General features: G+C 32.0%; 2 long non-coding RNA genes across 5 annotated transcripts; one reads left to right on the forward strand and one right to left on the reverse strand.

Annotated features, from left to right (window-relative positions):
* Positions 1-715: 715 nt before the first annotated feature.
* LOC119190799 lies at positions 716-3,934 on the reverse strand. Of its 4 annotated transcripts, XR_005113135.1 has the most exons (4): positions 3,698-3,934; positions 3,002-3,100; positions 1,616-1,739; positions 716-1,096 (listed from the first exon to the last, which is right to left on the reverse strand). It is a non-coding gene; the product is annotated as an uncharacterized LOC119190799 (long non-coding RNA). The 4 variants fall into 4 exon arrangements; XR_005113132.1 differs by lacking the exon at positions 3,002-3,100 and having other exon boundaries at positions 3,698-3,933; XR_005113134.1 differs by lacking the exon at positions 3,002-3,100 and having other exon boundaries at positions 3,504-3,924.
* A 174-nt stretch (positions 3,935-4,108) lies between these two features.
* LOC119190813 lies at positions 4,109-6,159 on the forward strand. Its single transcript, XR_005113152.1, has 2 exons — positions 4,109-4,302; positions 5,037-6,159. It is a non-coding gene; the product is annotated as an uncharacterized LOC119190813 (long non-coding RNA).
* Positions 6,160-6,941: the final 782 nt, after the last annotated feature.

Raw genomic sequence — 6,941 nt, forward strand, 5'->3', positions numbered from 1 at the left:
CTTCTCTAACGAGATGTGTGTGTGTGTGTGTGTGCTGCGTACGTACGTGTGTTCATTATAAAACAAAAATTAATGTTGCATGTGCACATGTATTACCACCACCATCACCATAACAACCACGACCACGACAACAACATCATATATTAAAATTAAAATAAAAAAAATTATCATTACGCGAACGTTTGCTTCACAAGTCATTACGCGAACGTTTGCTACACAAGTCATTACGCGAACGTTCTCGTTTTTCATTTTTTTGCATAAATTGAATTACAGCATTCCCCCCCCCCCTAACAATTTTGTTTCTTATTATAAATTGTATGTCAGACGGTTAGGGTGGGTTGGTTGGTTGGTTGGGGTGGTTGGTTGGTTGGTTGGTTGGTTGGTTGGTTGGTTGGTTGGTTGGTTGGTTGGTTGGTTGGTTGGTTAGGTAGGTAGGTAGGTAGGTACGTAGGTAGGTACGTAGTTGGTAGGTAGGTAAGTAGGTAGGTAGGTAGGTAGGTAGGTAGGTAGGTAGGAAGGCAGGAAGGTAGGTAGGTAGGTAGGTAGGTAGGTAGGCAGGCAGGCAGGCAGGCAGGCAGGCAGGCAGGCAGGTAGGTAGGTAGGAAGGCAGGCAGGTAGGTAGGTAGGAAGGAAGGCAGGCAGGCAGGCAGGCAGGCAGGCAGGCAGGTAGGTAGGTAGGTAGGTAGGTAGGTAGGTAAAAAATAAATTTTCACAATTCCGTTTAGTAACGATTCGATTCTGAACGTGCGATATAATATTTTTTATTTATAATAATTATAATTACAAGGTAGGTACACAATAAAAATATATAATTTTGAAAACATTCAAGTTACGGTACAGCGCCATCTATTACAGTTAAACTGGAACATTTTAGATAATAAAATTTTCACAGGTAAAATTGTTTTTAACTTTTTCTATATAATTATTTATAAATTATTATAAAAAGAAACCTTCACCCTGTACATATATAGTGTGGCGTTTAAGCATAACGTTGAGGAAGCGCCGCTGGCGTCTGGTGCCTGGTCATAGCTGGTGGTATGGCTGGTGGAAACTGGAAAACTGGACGATGAGATGTGTCTGCGATCCATACTGCATCCTGTAATATATTGTACATAATCTTTATCTCAGAAATTGGATATGTTTATATGTATGTAACCTGTCAGAATTCACTGAAATGGCTCATAGATGTGTTGAAGTAGATTGTTTAAATTAAATCTGTATAACATCGCATTGGTTAAAACTGTTATGGTGTTATAATATATGTATAAATAAATAAAATAAAAAAAATACACATGTGTAATAATAATAAAACAAATTATTATTAAATAATCATTTCCCACGGGTGCAAATATATTTTTGGGACAAAAAATAACATAACATCCTTTTATCTGTTAACTCAAGCCGGAGATCATTGTGTACCCCTATGATAAATCTCATTAAATACCATATGCAATAACATATGCATTTATAAATGTAAATATTGGTAAATATATACTTATATTTTTCTTTTTCATTTTTTGTTTGTTTCATGGAGACATTGTTATGACTGCTATTGAAATAATATTATAATATGAGTAGAGAGAGAGTAGGTAAATAATGTTATTTAAAAATGTACCTAATTGACGACAGTAGATAGTAGACGGTGCCGGTACGGGTGCACAGTTATGTATGTATGTATGTAGGTACTCGCATAAAGGTTGAGAGGGCCCGGGGCCGGTGGTCCGCACACTTCTTGCATCCTGTAAAATATATAAATTATAATATTATATTTATTGATACATTAGGTAAGTTTACATAATATATAATGCAATAATTGAGTTGTAATATTGTTTAAAAAGTAAGCAAGCATTGATGATAATAATAATATTATTATGTACACACATGACAACATAAAATTTAATTAAATAAATTAGTAACTCATATAAAATACAATTATTGCATTGTACAGGTTGTTGGTGCAATGGTCAATCTAACTACATGGACGACATGTTTGTGTTGTCAACAATATAACAACATAATTAATTATTATTATAATCATTCGAAAGAGACCATAAATATTGAAATTTAGTCCTGTTGAGTGTGTGCGGGTGCGTTTGTGTGTGTGTGTGTGTGTGTGTGTGTGTGTGTGTGTGTGTGTGTGTGTGTGTGTGTGTGTGTGTGTGTGTGTGTGTGTGTGTGTGTGTGTGTGTTGTGGGTGTTGTTGTTGGGTTTGTGGGGGAATGGTATTTAGTACATGTATGTAGATATATTGTTATGTATTGTATTGGTGTATATGGTGGAGAACGTAGAAACGTTATGGATAAACAATAGACAGGTAATAATATAATACATATATTATAACTTTGTGGATATTAAATGATCTAGTTAGTAAGTATACACAATAAGTGGATAATTACTAGTAACTGATTAACTACTGGATGGCCAATGCAGTCATTCCACTGCACTGCACTGCATTGCACTGGTTGCGTGGTGATGCCTTTTGATTGATTGGGCCTTAGTATTAGGTATGTAGGTAGGTAGGTACATGTGTCGCATTTTTTCTGTGCCTACGTACATAAATAAAATGGTACATAAAATATGGTATCATGATGATAATAACATTATTATCATGATACCTACATAAATACATAATATAAATGATTGAAGTATATAATATTAACAAAAACAATGGAATATCTACCCCTCCTATATTTTAAATATTGAGTAAATAACTTTAACTATAGGTAAGTACCTACTATAATGTAAATTAGGTACATGATTACTGAATAAATCTAAATGATCGATCGAGTTCTACAATTAATATATCTATTATATTTACACTTGTCCAATAAATATGAACGGCGTACCTACATATAGGTACTTACTTGATGATTATAATTAAGTAAGTTTATTGTTTTTCTTTTCTTTTTTTTTTGCTTACTTTCCATATTGGATAAAACACGATCAGCAGAATGAATTATCATTAATTACTTATATAATATATGTATATAAAAATGAATACCTATTTCCCCGCTCGGTCGCGCCATCACGCGTGAACGGCTGGACCGATTTCACTATTTTTATATTGTTGTTGTGTGTTTGTCATTGTCAGGAGAAGGAACTTATGAAAGAATAAAATTAAGGAAGTTGAGCGGAACGTTAGAAATATTTTAATAAAAGTTAATTTCAGAGATTGTCAAAATGCGCGCCGCAAATTATTCATAGTTAGTTAAACGACGACGGGACAACGTCGGTCGAGTCACAACTAGTAGGTATATTATAAATGTATGTATTTATGTATGATATTTTTGTGGATAAATAAGCTACAGTCTACTTACTACTTAATTAAGTACATACAATATAAGTAGGTAGGTACAGTTACTTTCACGAACAACATGGAAAAAGAACAAACCAAGCATTATATTTTAATAACATCATATAGGTATCTACCTAGATATCGTAATATCAATATTATATTATTATAATCACAATAATTAGTATACTGTAAGTAACTTAGTGATTACCTGTCTACCTTCAGATTTAAACTTACGATAAAATTTGTATCACACGAACACGAACACACACAACATCCAAAAATAAATCCTAATATTATTATTTCACTCACTACACTGATCGGGTGCAACTTGCAAATATTATTATTCGATATTATACTACTTATCATAATGTTAGTTAGAATCATTATTATCAATAAACATACAAAACTTAATTGTTTTCACTGGATTTAACATTTTAAGCGGCCCCAAGTATGCAAGCAAGTTCTTGGCGTTCTTGGCGAGTAGTTAGTAGTTATACAGTTTAAACAAACACACGTTTTATTCGTAAACAATATGTAAATAAATACAGTACATTATAAACGAGTCATGTTACATACACGCAACACAATAATAATAATAATATAGCTTCATTTTTTTTACGGGCAGGATGGCGCGTAAACGTATTTTTGTAAGTTGTGCCTACTGCCTACCTAATGCCACCACTACTATTAGGTTGGCAATAACGAGACATTTATAATCTTAACGCTATTCAAATATAAAATTGTTATTTAATCACACAATAATGTTTCAATTTAATACAAATTGTTACTTAATTAATATTTTTCAAAATATTAAAGAGAGAAAAATATATATATAATATTATTATAATGTACTTATCTAATATAAATCGCAAAAAGTGTGAGATGCCGGAAGTGAAATGAGCGAGCGATCTCTCGACCAATTACGGGCTGCTTCTAGGACTGTGCAACGGTAAAGCGGATTTACTCCGGACACCGGAGATTTTCCGACACAACAGGAAACGACCTACGTATGTACCTTTTTATATAAAAAACCTATATCGTTCGGATCCGTAATTATGTTCAAATTTAATAAAGACAAAAGGCGTGAAAAAGAGCCCCAAAGATTTTTTATCGTGTTCAATTAGTATTTATTGTATTACGGTTAGTGTATTATGCGCGCTACGCGCGCGCTTGTGTGCGTGTGCGTGTGTGAGTGTGAGTGTGTATGTGTATTATATAGGTACATACACAATTCACGGTATCCGGAGATTCTTCTGTCTCTTTAACTACGTATCAATGTCCCAACACTGTCTGTCTGTCTGTCTGTCTGTCTGTCTGTCTGTCTGTCTGTCTGTCTGTCTGTCTGTCTAACTGTCACCCGCCCGCCCGTACGGCCCGGCGCGGCGCGGCGAGATGGAATCCAGTGTTGCCATATTTACCAACTTTTAGGTAGATCTACATACTTCGCCCTCAGTCTATTTTTCAACACAAAATTTTCAACGCCATTATTGAATATTTTTTTTTACCTTACTAAAGGATGAGGTGGTATAGCTTTGTGACTTAGGTCAACGCGCGAATAATATAAAAAAAAAAAAAAAAAAAATATTCACGATTGACAGTGGACATTGATTGATATATATTGTATTTGACATTGACACTTTCTTACCGCATTCGCGCGGCATTCGAGTGGAAATCTATTTGTTACATTACATCAAAATATTGAATTGTATGTATAATATATTTTATTTTCTTTCTGTTTTAGTTCCGTGAATCAAGTTCCTCTACATTCATTGGAACGTCCCCACCCAGCCCATGCAGTCAGCACCATGTTGAAGAGCTTACCAAATACTATTCCCAAAAAGTTTTGTTAATTGCTCAGTTTGAACTTAATAATTTTATGAAAAATATTAAGTACCTATGTATTTTTATAACCATTTAAAAAAAAAATTAAGTATCATTTTTTTCAATAGGTTTAGGAAATTTTAATAATATAAGTAAGTGAACTGCAGCAATGAGTTGAGAGTGCAATTTCTCAGATTCTTGTAATTATTTATAGTATTTAATTACATTAATTGTAGGAAAAATTTTGTACAACAAGTTATTATGAAATATTCTATTGTCCTCAAAATTTGTGTAGAAGAATATTTTGTTGTGACAATGAAAACTATCTTGATATTTAAAGTGTAAATATAATAAAATATACATTATTTACATAGGAAAATATATATTCTATTTATTATAATTGTGGTCATCCTGCTTGAGAGAGAGACACCTGCAGGTATTGATAATTGCACGGGTTCTTCTCATATAGATATGATGGTCATTTATAATAATAATATTATGTTGTTTGTTTCCTCCATTAGAACGCTGTAATATAAAAAAAATATTGTATTACCTACAGTTACTTAACAATAGTTATAAGTATAATGTGAAATTGTACCAATGGTAAAATAATATAGTCATACAACAATAATTTGAAACTGTAAATATCAATTTAATGTGTTGTAAGTCCATCAGTATACAATCAGTGTACTTATATGAAGTTTTTAATAAAGATGTAAAGAAAGATAATTTTCAAATTCAAATTATATTTATTGTGGTACACAGGTAGGATTAAGGTGTTATACATTTACTTATATTACAGTACAGCTATGATCCGTTATAATAGCATACAACAATTTAAAATTCTAGAGAAGACAGAATACATTCTATACATATTAACATCATCAAGATGATCGTTCAAACAGTAATAACATTTGTCATGCAGAATTTTAAATAATTTATTTTTATAATCACTAATGTCTTTCATAATATGTCTCTTATTGGTTTTGGAATTTTTTTATAATTATGTCAGGAATTAAGTGAAATACACTTTTATGGAATAATGCAGTTGTTTTTTTTTTTTTATATATATATTGTATGTTTATATTGTTAAGTTGCATAATAATGGTATCTTCTCCGATACCTGGTATTCAAATACAGAGTTTTGCTGTTTGAATTCATAATGTGACATTCATTTAGTAATATAATATAGAGATACTAGTATTGCAAACATAATGGTAAATAAAGTTACTCAGTTGTATTTGTAGTTTTTAAATAAACACAATTAAAACTGTAACTTTAGTCTATTTATTGCCTCATTAGTTGACACACTAATTTCATATTTATGAAAGGGAGGAGAGTATGTATTAATTGTGAAGATATTTCTCAAAGTAAATTAATTTTTTATTTCTATTAACTCTAATAATTAATACTTAGTACATTACCAGTTGACCCTTGGTATTGCAGGCATCCTTCCTCATTGTTTGATGTTGTGCACTTTGTGGCTCATTAGGAGGTAATTACATTTTTATATGGGTACAATATAACAAGCACTAACATACCTTGCAAATGAAATTCACAAGTCTCAACTAAAAAAAAAAAGAAATGATCCCTTTATCTATAAATCAAAATTATTTCAATAGATTTTAAACTTAGCTATTTATGTAATTAAGTACTTATGTATTAAATTACCTTTAAACGGGCGGCTAATTAATTAAATTAAATATACGATTGTATATTTTATTATCGATTTGTGTCTCACATATTGGGGGTAGGGGGGGGGTGGGGTGAAGGTTCTGCTATTTGACACGTAGTTCGTCCCCTCTCCCCGTGGGAGATGCCATGG

This window comes from Manduca sexta, chromosome 5, assembly GCF_014839805.1.
Source record: "Manduca sexta isolate Smith_Timp_Sample1 chromosome 5, JHU_Msex_v1.0, whole genome shotgun sequence".
Lineage (NCBI taxonomy): Eukaryota > Metazoa > Arthropoda > Insecta > Lepidoptera > Sphingidae > Manduca > Manduca sexta.